This window comes from Rattus norvegicus, chromosome 8 (assembly GCF_036323735.1).
Source record: "Rattus norvegicus strain BN/NHsdMcwi chromosome 8, GRCr8, whole genome shotgun sequence".
Taxonomy (NCBI): Eukaryota; Metazoa; Chordata; class Mammalia; order Rodentia; family Muridae; genus Rattus; species Rattus norvegicus.
This window is the reverse complement of record NC_086026.1, coordinates 87,591,118-87,614,796: the sequence shown is the minus strand read 5'-3', so window position 1 is coordinate 87,614,796 and position 23,679 is coordinate 87,591,118. Positions and strand designations below refer to the sequence as shown.

Below are 23,679 nucleotides of genomic sequence, written 5' to 3'. Positions count from 1 at the left end.
GCATTACTACATGAAAGTACATCTTCATATTGATTCTGCAGGAGAGCTGCCCAAGAGTGTGAGCTGGTGCCCTGGAATCATTAGGCTCTGTCATAGTGACAGGAAGGCCACATCAGTTAAGAAGCAGTCCTGGGATGAAGTCTCTGAGGACCCTATATCTCAAGTACACCCATCTCAGCCATGCAAAATGGTTGGCCATCTCCAGAAAACTCACCTGCTTTCCATAGCCTTTTCTAGATAGCTTCTGACATATTGCTAACAATGTTAGTGATCACCTGAGATCTCAACAAATGATGTAAGTCTTTGCTGGGGAAGGGTTTTGCCCATGTGCCCGTGGTTAGTGACTGAGCACTGTGGTAGTTGTAGGTTTCAAGGGCTGTGGCAAGTTCATTGTAACACCTAGGTATGTGACACCAACTGGTCCTTTCTTCACAAAAGACTCCATGTCTCTATGCTTGGCCACATTTAAAGTATTATTTAACAGTATGCTGCCCCCCATCATTGCTTTGTCCACCAAAATTAAGTAGTATTTTATGAAATGTGAAAACTATGAAATGTGATGCTGTTTCGACACTGCTTCGAGCATGCATCACTGTGATGAACAGATTTCCTAGCTGGGATTTGCTCTTCCAGAAGCAGCTCTGCAAGAGGCAATGCCATCCTTCTTAAGCTTTTAGTGTGAGGTGACCTCTGCTCAGGTGCGTCACCACACTCCATGTCTAGTTTCCGCTCTCATTCCATTTCTGCTGTTTCTTCCTCCACTGAAGCCTTCAACTGCTCAGAGGTTGAAATCGTCTTCTTCCAAATGGTCTTTGGTGTTGTAATTAATGATAACTCCTGTCCTAACTCATATTCTCCAGAACTGGCAACCCTTTCTCAGAAGTGTTTCAGTTTATTTCCTCCAGTTGTTGATTTGGTGGATCAACGTCTATGGCGGGAGTAGCCTTAAGGCAGGTGGTCAATCATAATATTATTATTGAATGGGTACTTGTTAGCAGGCTTAAAAACAGCCCTGACCTTGTGGTATAGCTCATGCCAGATCACGGTCGAGCATATGTACTACTGTTGAATAGTAATTACCTTTTGTTTTGTTTTGTTTTGTTTTGTTTTTAAGAATATGACTTAGCAGTAGGCTTAAAATACCCTGTGAGTCATGTTGTGAATACATCCATTGCCACCCAAACTTCGTTGTTCTGCTTACAGGATGTAGACAGAGTAGATTTAGAGTCATTCACATAGACCTAGGATTTTCTGAATGAGCTTTGGCATCAACTTAAAGTCACCAACAACATTAGCCACCGACAAGAAAGCCCAATCTATCCTTTAGCCCTTTGAAGTTCGGCATTTGACTTCTCAGCAGTTTGGAAAAGCCCAGAAGGCATCCTCTTCCACAGACACTGGTCTATTTCCACTCGAAAAGACCTGTTGATTTAGTGCCATCACCTTAGGCAGCACACTGCAGCTTACATCTTAATGGGGAATGTTTGACCTTGTACCTCAGGTTACAGAGACAGCTTCATTCTTCAACATTATGACACCACAAGAAGACCCACAGAGTCAACTAACCTGGGCCCGTGGGGGCTCACAGAGCCTGAACCAACAACCTCTCTTCAGTAGTATCCTTCCCTTCCTTAGTTTCATAGAAATGACAAGAGTTAAGGCCTTATACGAGTCTGGGCATTGGCTTTCAGGACTCTTGTGGCTGACTTGAATACTAGAACTTTCTACATATTATATAGAACCTATATGGTTTATTTAATGTGTGCATCTACTGCAGGAGAAATTTTAACTTCTTTCAATGGCATTCCTTGTTGGGCATCCTTGGCTCACTGGTGTGCGCATCTAGCTTTTGATGTGCTTACTTCATTGACTCTGATTTCTGGGTTTTGTTGTTGTTGATGTTGTTGTTGTTATTGATATTGTTTTGTTTGTTTGTACAGTAAGAGACAAGCAATTCTGTCTTTTACTCGAACGCTCACAGGCCACTGTAGGTGATTGATTGATCTGTGCCCTATTTTGCTGCCTATCGCTGTGATAAATATTATGACCAAAAGCAACTTGGGAAGAAAAGGGTTTATTTGGCTTCACTTCCACATCACAGTCCAACATCCAGGGAAACCAAGACAGTGACTTAAGCCAGATACCTGGGGTCAGAAACTGAAGCAGACCATAGAGGAATGCTGTTTCCTGGCTTGTTCCAGGCTCACGTTCAATGTGCTTTCTTACATAACCCAGGACCATCTGTCCAGGGGTGCTACTACCCACCGAGGGCTAGACCCTCCTCCATCCATCAGCCGTCAAGAAAAGGCACCACAGACACGCCCACAGGCCAGTCTGATAGAAGTAACCACTCATTTGAGGTTCTCTCATCCCCAATGCCTTTTGTTTCTGTCAAGTTGACAAAAACCAACCAGCACAGCTTAATCTTAGTGTTTTTGCTGCTTCAAGAAATAGGCCTGCTTCAGAAAATAGACAAAAGGAGTGACTTGTGGGTGGGCATGCCAGAAACACAGTTGTCAACTAAGTTGGCATCAAATATGGACAAAGTACGTAGTGCCCCGATCACACTGTAACAGATACAGTAACGATGGACGTGTGAGCTACTGTGGGAACTGACACAAAGCCACGCGGAGCACAGACGTGCAGTGTTCATTTGTCTCCTACTGGGCTGGGTTTCTTTTCATTTATAAGCAAATGAACAACCTTATGTCTGTATCATTTTGGAACTGTATCAGTGTAACATACGGAATCAATTTCTAGATGTAGAATTTGTTAATGAAAGTGTATGGGCAGTTAGACTTTGGTAATAACTCTTCACCAAATGTATGTCTATTACATTCCCTTAGCAGTACGGAACTGCCTGATCAATTCAGACTCATCGGTCTTTTGACTTCACTATTCTGATAAGTTGGAAATAGGCCCAATATCATTTCAATTTACATTCCTTTTAGTGAGATTGAGATGTCTTAGTACTTAAGAGTCAGTTCTATATCCTTAATGAGGACTGCCAGCATTTGGAATTTTGGAATTCTTTGTTTATTTGTTTGTTCAGGATACAGTTTCTCTGTGTAGCCCTAGCTGTCCTGGAACTCACTCTGAGGATCAGGCTATAAACCAGGCTGGCCTTAAACTTGAACTTGAAATTTGCCTTCCTCTGCCTCCAAAGTGCTGAGATAAAAGCTATCTGCCACCAAAATGGCTAGATTTGTCATTCTTGAGAGCAGATTTTATAGTTTTTACCAGTACTTTATAGGTATCTTTTTTTCTTTTGCTAATTTCTTTATTAATAATTATCTTGTTTTGTCTTTTTTATTTTATTACTCTTTAATTTGTTTTTTACAGTCCAGTTGTTATTTCCTCCCTCCCCCCCCCCCCCCCGAATGAGGCCCCTAACATATTATACAGCACAGGACTGCCTGGTCTCAGTGAGAGAAGATCCACCTAACCTTCGAGAGACTTGGGGCCCCAGGCAGTGGGGAGGCCTGGTGGGGTGGGAGTGGGGGTTATTAGGGACATCCTCTTGGAGATGGGGGAGGAGTTATAGGATGAGGAACAGTCAGAGGTATCTTTTTAATATGAGAAAAAAATGACTTTTTTTTGTTTCCAATCTAATTCGCAAGTAAACTTCTCCCTGTTTGCTTGAAACAAACTAGAGACATCAGGGAAGGGGGAGCCTCAGTTGGAGAATTGTCTCCATCCAACTGGGCTGTGTCTATACTGCATTTGTTGGTTGTTGGTTGACAGCAGAGGGCCAGTGGCACTCCTGGGCAGACAGTCCCAGGTTATATCTGTTAGTGGTGGTGTTTGCCTTGCAGAAATGCTCATCTTTCCCATCTTCAAACTTACTGACCGCTTTTGTCTGTGGGTCCTGACTTTTGTACTACAGTTGGAGAGGTAGTTCTCTACTGAGAGCTTGTAACACACACTGCATTTATTAAGTAATCCTCTCACGATGTCTTAGAGAGCATTTAATAGTTTGCTTTCTGTTCCTATAACAAAAATCTGGGTACTCTATGAAGAAAAGAAGTTTATTTAGTTCGTGTTTTTAGAGACAGAAAGTCCAGAATCAGGTAAGTATATGTTTGGCTTTAGTGAGGCTGCTGGACTGGCCCACAATATAGCATCAGTATCATTGTGCAAGTCATGAGGGAGAGAAAGGCAACATGGTGAGGCAGTAAGGCAGGGTAAGGAAGGACTGGCCTGGGTATTTTTATGACAGCTCGCATTCAGGAGAACTCATTATATGGGACAACCATTAACCTCCTCTGAGGTTAACGCCTGCAGTAATACACCCTACATGTTAAAGACCCTGCCACCTGTCACACTGCCACACTGAGGGGCCACACTTGGACACTTTTAATTCTCATATCCAAGCCACATCCAAACCACAGAAACAGGTTTATAATTTCACTCTTTACATTGATGCTTTTTAAAATCAACTTGAAGTTTTGTTGCTATACAGTAGGGGATGTTTATAGAGCTTGAATTTCATATTTTAGATGGCTGGCTGATTTTCAGAATAATTATAAATCTTTTAGTCCATCTTTGCCTTTACTAAATCAAAGAGAAGACTTTGTACTATGAAAGTTCTAGAACACTGAAAAGATTCATTTAGGGGGCTGGAGAGGTGGCTCAGTGGTTACGAGCATAGGCTGCTTTCCCAGAGGTCCTGAATTCAATTCCCAGCAGCCATGTGGTGGCTCATGACCATCTAGAATGGGATCTGATGCCCTCTTCTGGTGTGTCCTAAGAGAGCAACGGTGTATTCACATAAAATAAATAAATAAATAAATCTTAAAAAAATCAATCAGGAGGGAGGGAGAAAAGAAGAGAGACAGAGAGGGCGATGGGAGATTCAGGAGTAAAATTCCTGGGGTTGTGTGAGAGCACAAGTTCAGGAATATTTAGTAACAAGTATTAAAAGCTATGGGTATGTCACGTACCAGCGTTCTAATGCCAGGCAGGAATTAAATAATTTCCTCCCATGAAATGGGTACTTCCTGCTTAAGACAGCCCTTGTATCAGAAATACTTAAAGGTCAGGTTGTACTTCAACTTACTGGTTCTGACCAGTTGAAACAAAAACTGACGGATAGTGCCTGGTGTGGAAATTGGACACACACTGAATTACATGAAGATTCTTTCCTGTCTAGTGGGACTTATCTGAGGACCTACTTTTCTTCCCCCTAAACCTTTATCCTTCATTAACATGTGCACAAAGACCTACCTGGCACCTCTTAACTATGCATAGAACTTTAGTAACCTTCCCTCCCTGGGATCTCCTGCCCTCAGCCTCCTTTATTGAAAGGAGCTCAACGACTCAAGTTCCAAATTTACCTTCATTGTAGTCTTGAAAATGAGACCCACATATGCCTTGTTCAAAGTCCACACTCTTAATTATAGTTTGTCATATTGGTAGGAAGTACTCTGCCTGCTGTGACCTAAATGTGGGTTCAAATCCACACACAGAGAACAGGTCTCCAGTGCAACAGAGCTTGAAGGTAGTGCCTTTGGGGAGTTCATGAGGGTAAGGGGCTCAAGTTCATGAAGGGATTGTGAAATGGTCTGACTGAGAAAGTGTGGTCCTCTTGCTCCTCCATCTTCTGCTGAGTGAGGTCCCATGCTCTCCTCAGAAGGATGCAGTCCAGAGCACCATCTTGGAAAGACAGCAGTCCTCACTAGTTTCCTGAGTCTTGATCTTTCAGGACCTCGAGGTGTACCCATCTGTTCCCTCTGCCGCTCCATTTCCAGTGCTCTGATACAGATCAAGCAGGCTGGAGAGATGGCTCCGCAGTTAAGAGCACTGGCTGCTGCTCTACCAGAGGTCCTAAGTTTAATTCCCGGCAACCACATGGCAGCTCGAAACCATCTGTAATGGGAAACCATGCCTCTTCTGGTGTGTCTGAAGACAGTGACAGTGTACTCACATACATTAAACAAACAAACAAATAAATGAAATACACAATGCAGACCTAGGCCAAGGGAGAGCCGTGGCAGCGGCAACCTAAGGGTAATGGTTATTGAACACGGAGCATGAACGCAAACCAGAAGTGAGTCAGAGTGAGAGGCATGTGATTCTGTTTGCCTTCACTAATCTTCAGTTGCTGAAGGCTAAACAGGTCATTGTCCTCTTTTATCCCCAAAGGACCTAGTGCCCCAGCTGCCAGATGAAAATGGTATTTACTCCGAGCCAAGAGCACCCATTAACCTGCCCTCAGGTGGCTCTGGTCAGACCATTCATCGGCCCACAAAGCTTGGCTCGGATTCGAGTAGCTGGTCCTAGAGAACAAATGTGCTGATGGCTCAGACCTGCAAGAGTGGCCAGAGAAAACAGCCTTATGAATTATGAAAAAAAATATCGGTGAACTAGATTGAAGATGCTAATCAATAGACTGCTTTGTGATGGGGCCATGAACCCTATTCTAGGACATACTCAATATGAGCTTATTTCACAGTAGGCACTGCGTAATCAGACTGAGCTCTGTCCTGAGCCCGTCCCCTGAAGGTAGGAACATGATTGTAATCTTCAGCTCATCTCAGCAGTGACTGCCTTTGAGCCCCAGGTGAGCTGTTTATTCAACAGTTGTTGAATGGATGATGGAAGGCAGGATTCGGTGTTCTTGCCTGTGCGGTTCTCTTCACCTAGAACACATGGCATTTGGAAATGCCTGCTTCACCTCTAGTTCTTGCCTAGAGTTAAATGGTCCCCTTCTAATTCGACAGTCTATGCAAGTGGATTTGTGACAATAGCACATTCTATCTACTATTTCACCTCAATGTCTACGTATTCCACTCAGACTATATAGTAAACCCATCTGCCTACTGAACTGAAACAGAAATACCCATGTATTGTTCCCATCTCCTAAATGTAAGAACAACTTTTCGTTTTGCCCTCTAAACCCATCGTGTACCACTTTTCTGCTTTGGGCAGAATGCTTCACAGAAGCAACCTAAGGAAAGAATGATTTATTTGGGCTTATGGTTTAAAAAGATGCAGCCCACCTGGTAGCCATGGCAACAGGAGCTGTGCTCAGCTGTAGTGGCAGGGACATGGAGTTGCTTACATATAGGAGAATCACGAACCAGAGAGAGATGAATGCTGGCACACATCTGGCTTTCCCTACTTTCTTTCTATTTGACCTGGGACTCATATGCACGGGGTGGTCCTACCCACTTCATAGTTGCCTCTTTCTGATAATACCTCATAGATCTGCCCAGAGGGGCATAATTTAGGAGATTCCAGTCAAGTCAGACTGGCGGCAGAAGTTAAGCACCAGAGTCTGATGATGTAAAGCCCTGCCCTGGACTCGCTAGTCAATTTGAGTTCTTCAAACAAAAAGTGGAGGATTTCCTGTCGAGCCAAAGGAGACAGAATCGTAATGCTTTTCCTACCTGATCCTAAGCTCAATGGAGTCATACACACACCTGACTTAAAAAAGAGTAAAACATGTCTATTGTGTTGAAAGTAGAGAGAAGGGCTGGAGAGATGGCTCAGTGGTTAAGAGCACTGACTGCTCTTCCAGAGGTCCTGAGTTCAATTCCCAGCAACCACATGGTGGCTCACAGACATCTGTAATGGGATCCGAGATGCTCTCTTCTGGTGTGTCTGAAGACAGTATAATCATATACATGAAATAAATAAATAAATTTAAAAAAAAAAGGAAGGTGACCAAGGCTTGATAAAAAAAAGCCATTATTTAAAAAAAAAGTAGAGAGAAGTAACTTAAAACATCATTTTGTTCCTTTGAAACAGCATTTAACTCTGCAGAGCAGGCTAGCCTGAAACTTACCACATAGCCTAGGCAGGCTACATGTCATGGTCCTCCTCCCTTAGCCCCCACAGTTGCTAGGCTTACAGGCGTGCATCACCATGCCCGGCTTAAACTTTTCCTGGCAGAATCATGGAGTTGCTGGAGTTTGTGAGCATCATCTTCTCATGAATTCTAAGGGCGAACTCTATCAATAGGTGTCCAGTCTGTTACTGAATCATGGCTGCACTAACCCCACATTTTTCTTTGAACAAACATACACTATACAGTTGTTCAGCTACTTGTTTCAAACTCAAATATTTCAGCCTAGTGGTGGCACATGCCTTTAATCCTAGCACTTGGGAAGCAGAGGGTGGTGGATCACTGAGTTTGGGGCCAGCTTGATCTACACAGAGAAACTCTGTTTTGAAAAACAAACAGCCAAACCAGAAATCAAATATTTCTGCAGTCAGAGATACTTTTTAAGCTGTCAGTTGGTTACAAGCATTCAAACAGCCTAAGTTCCCACTATGCACACCACTGGCCTATCTCAACTCCCTGAGGCAGATGGACTCAAATTTTATCATCTCTATGCTAAGGGTGATAGAACCACAATCCTATGGGTGAATTGCATATTTGAATCAGGGGGGATAGAGGCCAGCACTGACTAAATCACGCAAGCCCACCTAATACATCCATGTATAAGATTCATCCTGTCCTTCCTGTCTCCGTATGACACTGACTAACACGGGTGGAAATGAAAGGATACTCAGGAAGAGAGTCCAATTACTGCAAAATCTCCACAGATGAAGCAGCCTCTCTTATGGCCGAACAAGTTTCATTTCAACTTTGCTTTTAATATTAAATGCAGATTCATAATAAGCCTCAAATCACCGAAGGGCTACAGCGCCCCCGCACATGCCTCCAGACTGTGATCTGCCCAGATGTAAATAAAAGACAGAACCATGAGACTTGGAAGAAGAAGGGGGTTGTCTGTTATTCTCATTCGCACCTACCTCTGATCTGTCTTCTCTGGTAAGGTCTTATCTGCTATCTCTCTCATAACCCTCTGGTCTCAACCGCAGCACTGGCATCTAGTCTTCCTGATACAGAGATGCAATTTACCCTTATGACAGTGTGAAGAGAGCCGATAAGGTCAGTTCTACTCACCGCAGGAAGCTGAACTAGGTCAGACCCTGGCAAGAAAGAGCTAAGTGCTGCACAAGGCTTACAATAAAGCTGCGCGGACGAAAAGGGCTCTTTGGGAAGACTGCTGGCCACCGAAGGCTCTCGAGGAATCCTCCATGGCCTTGTGTCCGACTGGGACTGTGGAGGTGTAGAGCCTTGTTGACCGACTGGCTGGTTATGGTTCTCCTAATTTCTAAAATGACTGGAACATTGTTTACTGAGTGGCTAGTTAGTTATAGTTCTCAGCTTTTCCAGTGTGCTGGCAGCCATTACTGGACCTCTTTATAGCTAGGCTACTCACAGAAGGTACCATCCATTCTTGGGAAGTTTTTCCTGGAAACGTCCTCCTAAATCCATCCAGAGTCAACAACCAAGAAAAACCATCACAAAACATTCATCCGTAGTTTGGCCATCTGGGAGTTGGTTATCATTCATTCTTTTGAACTTCTCACAGACAGAACTTTATTTTAACTCTTTTATAGAGCTGGGCACTATCTGTTGGGTCTTAGTTATGGGTATAACATCTTCCTCAGTGAACTACTAGTACCTTCTTAAAGACAGGGAGAATGCCTCAGTAACATTTGAGTCAAATGTAGTGTGGGACCTTGCAAATGCTTTGATAAGGTTCACTAGTGTTGATTGAAATAACATATTAAAATATGTTAAAATATATATCATCTATTTAACAATTTATCAATGGAATAGGTGACATCTAAGAACAAATGAGAAATCGAAAGTTGTCGAAGCAAGTAGAGTAAAAAAGTAAAAAGTAAAGAGTGGGGTAGAGCAAGACATCTTATTTTCTGGCCTTCAGGCCTGAGGTCTATAGTTCATTGTCTATATATCCTTTACAGCTGAGATCAGATAGAACTCTCAAAGTTCCAGTGGCTTTTGGGTATTGAACTCTGAGGGAATCTACGGGCCTTGCATTGTTTTATAAAGCCTTGCTAAAAGAATGCCACCTCCTTATCTCTGTATTCTCACCACCTATTGCCTCCTCACTGTGCTTCATGTATTCTGCTGTACATGATATGTTTCATTCATGCCCCTGTGAGCCTCCCTTTCATGCTAAGCCATGCATGTTCAACCTTTTCACATTGTCATCTGATGCTGTCATCTCCAACCACCCATAACTCTCTCATAGCTACCCTAGAGTGTCCGGAGATGACCTTTTCGTCTGCCCATGATGCTCTTTTTTTTTTTTTTTTGGAGCTGGGGACCGAACCCAGGGCCTTGCGCTTCCTAGGTAAGCGCTCTACCACTGAGCTAAATCCCCAGCCCCTGCCCATGATGCTCTTTCAAGGTTCTTTTAACTGCCTTCTTTTTGTCCCATCAACTACAAAAGTCGTGATTGAGATTGCTTGCTTCACCTCCTTAAGAAAGAGCAGACTTCCCAATACGTCTGGAGAAAGGTGGACAACAGGCAGAAGGGGGAAAGGCAGCCTGAGCCATAGTTAAAGGTGGGACCAGGTGGTAATGGCAAGGATTTCTGCTTGTGTTCTTGATGAGGACAGAGGCCTCTGCAGGGTTCTGAGAAGAAGAATATCACAGCCTGGCTTTTATTATACTGGCTTACTTGGAATTTTGTGGGGAGTTTGCTTACCGAGATTGAACTTGGAGACCTGTAAGGTCAGGCGCATGATTCAGATGAGAGCTGATGGTATCATACATCATAGGGATAGCCTTTTAATATAGCTTGTACCAGACTGGCCGTCAAAGTCACTTCTCTACCTCTCCTATAGCAATGGCATTACATTCAGGCACTCCACTTTGCAGAATCCTTTGGTAATGGGAATGTGGAATTAGAGTAGAAGATAGACATTCCCTTTGTGCTAAAACTTTCAACCATTTGTAGCCTGCTTTCTGGAGGCTCTTCCTCTTCACCACAAGTTGGTTTTGACTATGCAAATGAGGGTGGTATACTAGATGCTGAGAGTCCTGGGGTTCTCATGACTCTGTGGAGCAGAGTTCCTGCCAGCCTGATTTATTCATCCTTGATTTTAACCTGAGAGGTGAGCCACTGAGCCACTGTTAATGTTTTTACGTCTTTGCTTGTACATTTATCAGGCTATTTGACCCATTTAAGCCTTATTTTCATGTGTAAACTTTAAATAACACCAATACATTCCTTGTAAGACTGTAGTGTTATCCATGAGCTGAAACAGCGAAATGTCATGATCATTTAGTGACCCTTTGCCAACTGTGACAGAAATAATGTCATCTTTGGTTTAGACAATGTGTCTCTGGCTACTAAAGCAGTTGTAATTGATAAGCTGGAAGGAAGACTGCCAAGCCAAAAGCCTAGTTAGAGACTTCTAGAATCAGCCCCTCCCTTCCCCATTACCCAACCCCATCTAATTGAAAGCCTTGGGAAAACAAGAACAAACAACTGAAATAAATGATCAAACTCAGGGATGAAATTAATAAATAGAAATGAAAAAATAACACAAAGAATCAATACGAGGAAGAGTTTGTTCCTTGAAAAAATTAGCAAGACTGATATTGAGCTAAATTATCCCAGAGAAAGATGATGCAAATTAATAAAATTAGAGATGAGGGGGAAAGTGTTAGATACTGGGGAAATTAAAAAAATCATAAGGCCATATTTTTTTTTTAAATTGTATTCTGCTAAACTGGAAAACCTAGAAAAAAGGATGAATACATGATCAATCAAAGTAAAATCAAGATGAAGTAAATAATTTAAACAAAATAATTTAAACAGGTTCATAACAGCCAATTAAATAGAAGTAGTGCAGCAGATGGATTCAGTGCAGAATTCTACCATGCCTACTACTATCAGTACTAACACTAATACTCCTCAAACTGTTGCATACAATTGAGACGGAAGGAATATTTCCAAATTCTTTTTACAAAGCCAGTATTACCTTAACACAAAAACCAGATGAAGAGTCAACAAAAACAAAACCATAGGCCAGAATCTCTGAGGAATCTATATGCAAATATTCTGGGGGGGGGACCTCAGAAACTGAATTCAACAACACATCAAAAAGATTACATACCATAATAAAATCAGCTTCATCCCAGAGAAACAAGGATGCTTCAAAATACATAAATCAATAAACATAATCCACCACATAAGTTAAGGAACAGGAATCATTTCATCAGACACAGAAAAGACCTTTCATGAAATCCAACACCCCTTCGTGATCTAAGTCATGAAGAGACGAGATGTATGAGGGCCATATCGCTGTATAATAAAGGCAATTTGCAACAAGCCTACAGCTAACATCATTCTAAACCCAAAGAGACACAAAGCATTTCCACTAAAAACAGAAACAAGCTGAAGATGTCCACTCTCTCTTTCCCTATTCTGTATAGTTCTTGGAGTCTTGGCTAGATCAATAAGACAACCGAAGAACAAGGGGTACAAATAGGAAGGAAGAAGTCAAAATATCCATCTGCAGATGATATGATTTTATACCTAAACACTCTACCAAGAATTTTCTACAGCTAATACATGCATTCAGCAAAATAACAGGATACAAAATCAACACACAAAAATCAGTGGCTTCCTATAGCCAGTCAATGAACACACAAGGGAAGAAAAGAAACAAAACCACCACCAACAACGGCAACAACGAAAAACCCAGTACCATCCCCAGTAGCTTCAAAAAACATCTCAGAATAGCTGTAAGGAAGCGAAAGGCTTGCACAATAAAAACCTTTAAGACATTGAAGAAAGAATTTAATAAGATAGCTGAAGATGTATAGAACTTCCATACTCATGGCTTGATAGGTTAATGTTGTGAAAATGGCCATCCTGCCAAAAGCAATCTGAAGGTTCAACACACTCTCCAACATAATTCCCCACAGTAATTGAAATAATAACCTTAGACTTCATATTGAAATACTGAAAATTCAGTATGTCTAAAACGATCCTGAACAATAAAGAACTTTGGAGATCCCACCATTCCCCATTCTGCCTGTGCTGTGTGCTCTAGCAATAAATCAAGGCATGACGCTGGCATAAAAACTGGCACTGGCCAGTGGAACAGAAATGAGAACCCAGATGTAAGTCCACACACCTGAAGATACCTGGTGTTTCACGAAAAGCCCAAAACATCACAAAACAGAAAAATGGTGCTGGTCAAACTGGGTAGCTGTCCTGTCTAGCTGAACAGAAGAATGGGAAGAGATCCATTTTTATCACACTGTCCAAAACTTAACTGCAAATGGATCACAGATGTCAACGTAAGACCAAATACACCAAATCCAATAGCAGAGGAAGTAGGCAATAGGTTTGAACTTACAGGCACAGCAAAGAACTTTCTGAGCAGGACTCTGATAGCACAAACATTAAGACCAACATCTGATGAATGGGACCACACAAAACCTGAACAACAAAGGATGCCACCATTGAAACAAGGAGGCAGCCTACAGAATGGGAAGGAACAAACAACTTTACCAGTTGTGCATCTGACAGAGGATACACGTCTACACTATACAAAGAACTCAAAGAACTAAACAAGAAAATAAAGAACGCAAAGAACTAAACAAGAAAATACATATCACAGTCTTAAAAACTATGGGGCATGGGACTAAACAGAGAGTTCTCAAAGATAAAACACAAATGACTGAGAAACACTTGGAAAAATGTTGAAAACGCTAGCCATCTGGATGGCCAAGACAAAAACCAGAATGACAAACAAAACAAAATAAAAACAAATGACAACAGATGCTGTGGAAGAAGTGGGGAGAGGGAAGCCTTTATCCTCTACTTCTGGGGGTGCAAAGTTGTGCAGCCACTACAGGAATCGGGGTACAGGTTCCTCAAGTAGCTGAACATAGATCTAAGATCGAGGCAAACACTTCTAAGGATATATCAAAAGGGCTCTGTATCTTTCTATAGAGAGACTTGTTTATCTATTGCTGCTCTATTCACAGTAGCCAGGAAATAGAAACAGCCGATGCCCGTCGGCTGATGGACTATTATTCCCTGAGGAGTCCCATCAGAGGATGTTTCTCCTCAGGTGTCATCTTCAGACACCTATCAGACCTATCATAGCTTGAAAAACAGTGCTCTCTCGTTCTCTCTCTCTCTCTCTCTCTCTCTCTCTCTCTCTCTCTCTCTCAGGTGTCATCTTCAGACAGGTGACCTATCACAGCTTGAAAAACAGTGTTCTCTCTCTCTCTCTCTCTCTCTCTCTCTCTCTCTCTCTCTCTCTCTCTCTCTCTCATTTGTGAGTAAAAATAGAACCTCCCGCCCGCCCCCGCCTGGAATACTCACCACAGCCTGTTGCTAGGACCCTTGCTGCTCTCACACGGTAGCCTCTGAAGCTGCACACGGCATGCTGGGTCAGTACAAGGTACACTGTGTACTCAGAATCCTGACTGGCTGTGGTCCTGCAGCTTCTGCAGTAAAGCCTCCCAGGATTCTTGGAAGAGCGAAAGCTGGACCACGTTAAGGCTATTCACTCCAGGCTTGTGAAAGCCACCTGGGAATAGGGCAGGGTGCTGAGCTGATGACTTCTTAGCCAGAATCCTTAGATGTGTCTCAATACCCAACCAAGCCGATTTAGCTTCCCTTTCCATTCACTGAATGTGCCATAGAGCTGACGTGTACTCTTCCTTTTGTCTGGAATATTCCTTCTTCTTTCTTTTCCCTATTGACTTTGTCTTCCCTGGAACACAGCCTCTATTTTGGCTGAGATTAATGATTATCTTCATTATATATTTGATTCTCAACCTTTCAGACACATTATTTACCACGGTGTAAAATGTAGCACTGCTTTTATTCGGGGGTTGTTGTTTTGTTTGCTTTTGTTTTAAATCCGTCTCCCCGTTCTTCTCGCTGGAAGTTTGAGTAGGCCCGACTGGGATTTCTTTCAAGACTTGCTCAATATTTAAGAACTTGGCACAGTGAATGGCTCCCATGGCAGGCACATGCAGGCAGGCCTGAATCAAGTTGTACCCAGAGGCATTGAGATGCTTGTGGAGTTTTTCTTCCCTTTCTCAGGAGATGGTAGAAATTCTTAGTCATGACTACACTGACTCCATTGAAGACAAGAGAAGAACATATCAGGAAGTTATCAGGAAGTTTGACTCCTGTCCTCAGAAGAGAGGGCTGAGGGAAGGCACGGAGGAGGGAGGGTATTTTCTTAGTATTGACCCTGTTGGGCATCGGTGGAGGAAGAGCTGCATGGAACATGTGGTGGGTGCCTTAGTGGCTTCAGCGAACTTTAGATCCTGAAGGGCGAGAAGAATGTTCTAGTGACTTCTCTTGTACAACTTTAGTGGTCACTGTTTGCTTCATCCTGTTTTGCTTCATCACTATGTTGCTGCATTCATAGGCTATCTGAATGTCTCTGATTATTGCCTCATCGGGGCGTGGGAAATTCGTGGGAGCAGAGGACGTATGTCTTGATTCAGTTATTCGTTCTGAGGGCTCTGCGTCCCCTCTTCTCCTCCAAGCCTTTGAGGGTTGATTACAACTAGAGTTATAACTGACCTTTTTCAAAAGACTCCTTCATCAGTTCCACATCCATCATGAGTTTTGACAGATCTATATCCTTTAAATGTTTTTATTGTGTGGATGTTTTACCTGGATATATGTCTGTTTGACATGTGTGCCCGTGGTGCTGAAGAGGTCAGAAGAGGATCCCCTGGAATAGGAGTTACAGAGGGCATGGGGACTGGAAATTGAACCCAGTACTCTACGTCAGAGCCATCTACCTCTCCAACCTCTGACAGATCTAGTTCTTAATCTCTTTGGATTGAGAACTTGGTAGAGACTTTATCAGTGTGCTTTGATCCTGTGTCTTTTATTTAGGTTGTACTCTTGAACAAAAAGTTTAGTTGAATCAACATATATACCTTAAATGAAAAAAAGACCACTCTACATAAATAATAAAGTAGCGTTTTAGAGTTGAGCTTCAAGCTTATTACTGAATTCTGAAGGGAACTGATTAAACAAACTCGAATACCATTCTCTCATGACCACTTTGTACAGACAGCTATGAATAGTGCAGTGAACGTTGCCTGAAAGGCTGCAAATACAAAACCTTATATAAAGAACTGTTGTTCTTTGTGAATAGGCAATTATTAGTTGGTGTTTCCTCAGCTGAAAGCTGAGGAGAGCAGCTTGTCAATGGCCCAAAACAAAGTTAATTTATTTGATAAAAATTTCACTCAAAAATGGCATATATATTACATTATATATGGATTTATTTACACATGTAATGATGATTTACATGTTGACAAAACATCAGTAACATATTTATTAATATTACTGCCTAGAGTAAACTGTATAACATTGAAAAATCAGAAATATTTCAATGCAAAATTATTTATGTTCTTAAAAACCATCATGTTAAAAGCAAAGGAGAGATGGGTGGTGGTGGTGGGCCCTGGGAAGAGAAGAAGAGGCTGGAGCTGGGGGGGGGTTGGGAAGAAATATCAAATACAAAGTATTACAAAAGTATAGTAATTACACCCATTCCTTGATATGCCAATTTTAAAAAGACAAGCAAAAGGCATTATATTTATAATTATGGTGTTTGTTGATGAAAGGGCAACAGTGGATATATATAATGGCTACAAGATGAAAGAAATACCCCCCACACCTTCCCTTGTAGAACAGTGGAACTTTCTGAGTTCTCTCTGAGCTAAGGCCTTCCAGTCCTCTAAGTGTCCTTAGTCCCATCACGTGAGGACAGCTCGGAACTCACAAGTGAGTGCCCAACACCTGACATTTTCACTTTAGGGTAAGAGAAAAGGGATTTTGATCCATAAATTTCCCCTCTTGCTTCTGGAGAACATGGGGCAACTCTGTTGTTATGAAGACGAGAGAGCCATCCTGGTGTCGCACTGTGCACTTGCCCAGGACACTGGACTCTCTGGGTCCAGTAGAAATGGCCTCCCTGCAGTGCCGCATTCTCAGCTGTGCCTTTCCACACACACAGCATCTTTTCCCAGGCAAAAGGCGCTGATGATCTGAAGAATGTCCACTTCCCCAGGTGTTCAGGGAGTCTCCAGAGAAGCAATAATTGTGCTTCTTCTATTCATCTCTATTGCTAAACTAATTGGCAATGAGTATGTACTAATTTGCTCAATAAGAAAAACAAAAATAAAAACCCAGCAAATGTTTGAAAAGCAATAGAGGAGGAATCGACTAAGTCTTCCCTGGGAACCAGGGCTTCCTTCTGAGTCAGTCTCTTCTCTATTGACCGGCTCCTTTCTCACTGTCACTTCAGACCCACCCAGAGAACTTCCTCTACTTCTGCTTCCTGTTTGGTTGGGACTGACCTTGGTAGAGCAATGGGCTTTGGTTTGTTTTTAGATTCTTCTAGAATTCTTCTATAATCTTCCGGTATGCCATTGCTGGTAATGGCTTCTATCACTCCATTTCCTAAATTGTGTTCTCTCTCTCTCTCTCTCTCTCTCTCTCTCTCTCTCTCTCTCTCTCCCCCCCCCCCTCCTCCCTCCTTTCCTGTCTCCCTCCCTCCCTCTCTCCCTCTCACTTGCCATAGCTTTCTACTCTTCAACCCCACTGTAGCAATCTTTTTTTTCTCTATCTTGTTAACTAATGACTTGAAAACTTTATTCAGATATTTTAGCTGTTCTTAAGCAATGAGAGTGATTTTTAACGTTTTATTCAACAACAACACATGTTTATTTTTGCCCGTCCATTTCAAAAAGATGGCTATACAGTGATAAAGACAATCTTGCCCCTGTACCAGTGAGCCCCAGAGTCCTGCAGGTTATCTGCCTAAAGTTCTTCATCCACAGAAATAACACTACCTTCTGCACAGATTATAAGGATTCAATGAAATAAGTACTTAAAGTGATAGTGCCCTAAAGGCTTATGATCACAGTGCTACTAATTTTCTGCCTTCAATTGACAACAGCTTGAGTGCCTGCTGTGAGGAAAAGCACTTTGTATCAGGTGGAAGCCTGAGTCTTAAAGCTTATAACTCAGTGAGCAGATCTGACCTTCAGTTGTCCCATCTGTAAAATATGCATGATAGACTCGACCTCACAGGACTGCTGTGAGAACTTCATTTAAAAAGCATGCATTCACGTATATACGAGCGTAAGTAATCACAGTGATCTAAGCTGAGGAAAATGTATTTGCTGCTGATGAGTGCTTTATATGGGCGCTCTATATTTTTTCAAGAAATAGGTGGAACAGAAAGATTGCTTTTCAATATTTTTGCCCTAGTTTATTTCCACTCTTGTTTTTAAAATGGCATCTATTTTTACCCTAGTTTTAAAAACAGATGTATTTTTCCTGGTATTAAGTGCATGGAGTAGAGTCACTACCAGTTTAGAGGAAGCCTGATACAACATTGGGTTCAGGAACGAAGACTTGATGGGGGGGCAAGAGATATTTGTGCACAGGGCAAGGAAAAGACTTCCACTGCGAGGCCTCAGGCTCTTATGTCACAGAAGCATCTGGAAGATGAGATTCTGACCTTCAGATGTTATTAGAAGAAAAGCTTGGAGGAAGTCAGCTCTGAGGGGTGTGACATTTCCTGTGGGTAATTCTCTCTCTGAATCACCAAGGAGGGATACACTGCAAGCTGAGTGATTCCCAGGGCGGTCAAAGGTTCTTGGTGTCTTCTAGAGCTCAGTTCTTGAAATCACTACTACTTAAAAGACATATTGCATGCTAAGACGTATCCATGGAAACGGGTAGATTGCATGAAGGTAATTAGGTGACTGAGGTAGGAGTATTGGTAGGAGTCCAAGGAGTTTATAGAATGAGACCCATCTAAAAACAAACAAACAAACAACAAACAAAACCCTGAGATACAGTCGGAGACATACGATTCTCCACAGAGGGGAATTTACCTCTTACCCTATCTTTATTGGTCCATCATCTATAGATAACTCTGTTTAATGCCAGAAAGCAAAAGTACCCTGTCAGCAGACCCACAGGTCTATGGAGTAAGAGATAAAAAAATGAGTCCATCTTATTGAATCAAGTACAAATGTTCATTCTATTCCTTGCGGCCCCATTTGCATTAGAGCAGTGCAAAGGATGTGGATAAAACAAGAACAGAACTACCAAGCCAAATGAGCATTGAAACAGTCGAGGGGCTGAAGACATGGCTTAGCTGCTAAGAATCTTAACAAACAACAGAAGGCTGTTTTCCTTGCTGAAATAATCAATACTCTGTGTGAAGGTTCAAATATGCTTGGCTTATGGAGTAACACAATTAGGAAGTGTGTCTCTGTGGGGGTAGGCTTTGTGAGACCTTCCTCCTAGCTGCCTGGAAGTCAGTCTTCTAGTGATCTTCAGATGGAGATGTAGAACTCTCAGCTCCTCCTACACCATGTCTGCCTAGATGCTGCCATGCTCCTGCCGTGGTGATAATGGACTGAATCTTTCAACTCTCAAGCCTGCACCAATTAAATGTTGTTCTTAGAAGAGTTGCCTTGGTCATGGTGTCTGTCCGCAGCAATGGAAAAGCTAAATACTAGAGATTGGTATTAGGGATTGAGATATTGCTGTGATAGGCCTGACCATGTTTTTGTTTGGAAGATTGTGGATTTGGGGACTTTAAACTTGGAAAGCCATGGAATGTTTTAAGTGGAGCTTAATGGGCCATCCTAAAAGGAACTTGGAAGACAGTGGAGCTGAGGTGACTTTAACTGTGCAGACCAAGATGTTTCAGTGGGAAAAAAATGTTAACATGTTTTCTAGGGATTGTATTTGTGATATTTTGGTGAAGAATGTGACTGCTCTTTCCCCTGATCTAAAGAGTCTTCCTGAGGCTAAGGTGTAGAGATTCAGATTAACTGTACTGACAAAGGAAGTCTCAAAAAGAGCCTAGTTTAGACTTTATCCTGTGGTTCAGTCTTATGAGGAGTATTTTTATCAAGCATAGCAAGCTTAGAAAGGAAAAGCACTAAATGTTGGTTCAAGTAATAAAGGGGCACCAGGAAGTACAATGGAGCTGAATCCTGTGCTCAAGAAGATAAATAGATTAAGGAAGTGGTGATCTCAGGGCAGGATCCCACCCAGCTAACCTTATTGTTTATGTGTTTGCAGTTGAACAAGGGATATTTATACCATGTTAGGTATTATTACTTGGTTATTGTTTCATTTGTACTGTTAATTTGGAAAAAAAATACAATTCAGAGATGGGGAACACAGGCTTTTGATCCAGATCTTGAGGGCATAGTGACCATGAAAAGCTTAGGCCCAGGCATATGGTACACCTTTAGTCCCAGGATACAAAGGCAAGCAGATCTCTGAGTTCAAGGTCAGCCTGGGACAGAGCAAGTTCGAAGGAGAGAAGCTTAATTAAGTCTAGGCATAGTGGCACATGCTTTAATCCTAGCACTCAAGAGACCGAGCCATGCAGATCTCTGAGTTCAAGAACAATCTAAAGAGCCAAGCTTAGGCAGTGAAGGCATTGGAAAACAGAAAGCTGGTGATATTATAATATAAAGAGGTAGGGGAGTATGTCTCAGTCCCAGCATGCAGCAGAGCTCTGCAGTTCTGGCCACGTGGCTCTAGCTTTAGAGTCAAGACTAGAAGGGACCACTGGGACAATTGATGCTGGTTAGCTGTGAGGTAAAATCTTCTGGGAAGTGTTTTCTGAGAGCACAAAGAAGCTATGTTCCAGAGATAGGCAATCTTGTACCTCATGCTACAGCTGGACAAGTCCAGCTGTAATGGAAAAGAATCACCCAGGTGGTTTTTAAGGTATGAAGGGGTTATGGAGAACATCTGAGGCTGTGAGAGGCCAGGGAAGGCCACTGATGAAGGTGTAGCCTCAGTTGTAGCTGATGGCCCAGGACTGAAGGGCCCATGCAATGAAGTTGAGGCTTGGCATCATGAAGAGAGCCTATGAGAGGCTATTGGTGACACCTAGCTGCAGCAGAAGACCCCAGTGTATTGGGGATACCAGTCCTATGGGAAGACCACCAAGAACAGCAGCAGTAGTAAAGTGGAGTTAACCAGAGCCTAGAGCGCTGCAGATGGCAGAGCTAAAGAAGTGACCCCAGCCCTCTGTAGGATCCCAGACATTGAGAAAAGAAGCTGTGAAGCTGTGTTGAGATGTTGGAGTTGCCAGAGTCATGTGATACCTGCTGAGGAAAGCTGCTAACAGGGAGTGGGATTAGCCCAGGAGAAAGGAGTTTGTTGCAGTCAACAAAACTGAAAAGATTTGGAGATCTGAAGAGCAATTTGACCTCAGACATGGAGATGCAGAGTTTGGAGTTTGCCCAGCTGATTTTCTATCATGCTTTGGCCCCGTATTTCTTCACCATGATGTTTCCAAATGGCAATGTATGTCCTGTGACGTTGGAGGCATGTGATCTGCTCTTTGATTTTGATTTATTAGGGAATTATAAGTGGTTGATTAAATCTCGGAAGAGACGTTGAACTTTGGGCTTTTAATGTTGAGACAGTTACAGACAGTGGAACTTTTGAGGTTGAACTAATTGTATTTTGCATTATGCTATGGGTAGGTATGGCCCTCATGAACTCATGTGTTTGAATAAGCCTTTGGGGCCAGGGAGTGAAATGTGGTGGTTTGAATATGCTTCGCCCAGGGAGTGGCACTGTTGGGAGGTATGGTCTTGTTGGAGGAACTGTGTCACTGTGGGATGGGTTTTGAGAGACCTTTGTCTTAGCTGCTTGGAAGTCAGTCTTATCCTAATAGCCTTCAGATGATGTGGAACTCTCCTTCCACACCATGCCTGCCTGAATGCTGCCATTCTCCTGCCTTGATGATAATGGACTGAATTGTAAGCCAGACCCAATTAAATGTTGTTCTTGGAAGAGTTGTCTTGGTCATGGTGTCTGTTCACAGAAGTAAAACCCAAAGTAAAACACTGTTTGACAAGATGGTTTGAAAATCCACAGCAATTGCCTTAGTTAAGAGCATCAGTGGAACTTATAAGAGAGTCCTCCAGGCAGGCTGAGGGGAGCTCAGAATTTATTGGCTGCTCTGAAAAAGAGGATTTCTTCAGTGACCTTGGGCTTACACAAAAGTTTGAATAAAAATGGACCATAGGCTCATAGACACTGGCACTATTGGGAGGGGTGGTCTTGTTGGATGGAGTCGCTGTATCATTGTTGGAGGAAGTGTCACTGTGGGCAAGCCTCTGAAGCCTCTGAAGTCTCAGAAGCTCAAGCCAGGTCTAGTATGTTTCATTCTATTCTTGCTGCCTGTGGATCCCAGTGTAGAACTCTCATCTCCTTCTCCAGCACCATGCCTGCCTGTGTGCCGCTATGCTTCCCACCGTGATGATCATGGACTAAACTGCTCAACTGTAAGCCCCAATTCAGAGTTTTCCTTTATAAGAGTTCCCATGGTCATGGTGTCTCTTCACAGCATTAGAAACCCTAACTAAGATACTCTACATGTTGAACTTAAAGATGACAAGATCAACTTTTCCCATCAAGATTAATGCCCAAGAGCGGGAGAAATGGTTCGGTGGCTAAGAGCACTGGTTGCTCTTCCACAGGACCAGGGTTCAATTATTAGCAGCTTCAGGAAGCTCAAAATGGTCTGTGACTCCAGTTCCAGAGGCTCTAATACTCTCCTCTGGACTCCATTGTCACCGGGCACTCACATGGTACATTGATATACATGCAGGAAATTCACCAATACACATAAAATAAAATAAAAATGCTTTCGTAAAAACTATGGAATTTTAGATTAAATGTATAAAGGATTTAATTCCATGCTTTTCAGGGTGTCTCTCATCATGTTTCTGCAGACTTGGGGATCTGCTTGATTGGAACGTGCAGACTGAGGCATCGTACAACGATCACAAGATCTGCACAGCCACTGAGCTGTTGCATGGGTTCTTTACCCACCTCCACGGCTGAACTGCAATCATGGGATTCATTCAATTAGCATTAAAACATCACAAAAGGCTTTCTTGCCCCCAGATTTAAGCTTTTATACTATAACATATGTTTATTTTTTAACACAGACCAAAAATAATATACACTTCAAGTCTTAATTATTTTTCTGCTTAAAATTTGTACTACACACAGCTGTTTGGTTTAAATTGTGTTGGATAAGTCAAATTATTAAATTTCACTGTACTAACCAATGTAAGGATATTTACTTAAGTATAGTTATAATGAAATAAATAAGCTAAAAGCAGAAGAAGAAGTAGGGGACCGAGCATGCCCTATGAATGTGCCCAGAGTCTTCTCTGAGCTACAGCTCTGTTCTACCCTTCCCATCACACTGTATATGAAATATCTTCCTGGTGTAGGTGGTTAATACACAGCAAGTGTTATGATTTAACTTACTTTGTGCTCAGAATTCTATTTCTATTTTAAAAATGAAACAACACAGGCGTGAAGAGTTGTCCTAATGCTGCACACTGGATCTCAGATGATCTTAGAGAACCACTGTCTGCTTCCTGCTTACCCAGAGTCCTGTGCTGCTGCTCACAGCTCTGCTCACAGAGCCATGTATGTGTGTCCAGCACAGACCAAGCCACTTCTGTACAAAGACAAAAGTTCTGGGGTCGAACTGCTAGCCTTGAGTATCACTTCTGTCGTTTATTGATTGTGACCTCAGTCCAGGATGAAGGTAAATTCGACTTAATTTGTTGTTGTGAAGATTAAATAAACAAATGGAATGTATATTGGGATAATATGAAAAGTGTAAGCAGTATAAAGATTTGTAAAGATTACATGAATCAACGCATAAGGCATGCACTACGAGGTGGTTTGGGAATGTATTATTCACTTTTGTTTTTTGTATCAGTTTCCAGTAATTTCCATAACAAATTTCCATGGA

At 42.3% G+C, this 23,679-nt stretch overlaps 1 long non-coding RNA gene across 1 annotated transcript in view; it reads right to left on the bottom strand.

Moving 5' to 3' along the window:
- LOC134480076 (uncharacterized) overlaps window positions 1-17,307 on the bottom strand; it is a 28,362-nt gene extending 11,055 nt beyond the window's left edge. The window contains exon 1 of the long non-coding RNA XR_010054222.1: window positions 14,184-17,307. This is a non-coding gene — a long non-coding RNA (uncharacterized LOC134480076). The remainder of the gene's footprint in view (window positions 1-14,183) is intronic.
- Window positions 17,308-23,679: the final 6,372 nt, after the last annotated feature.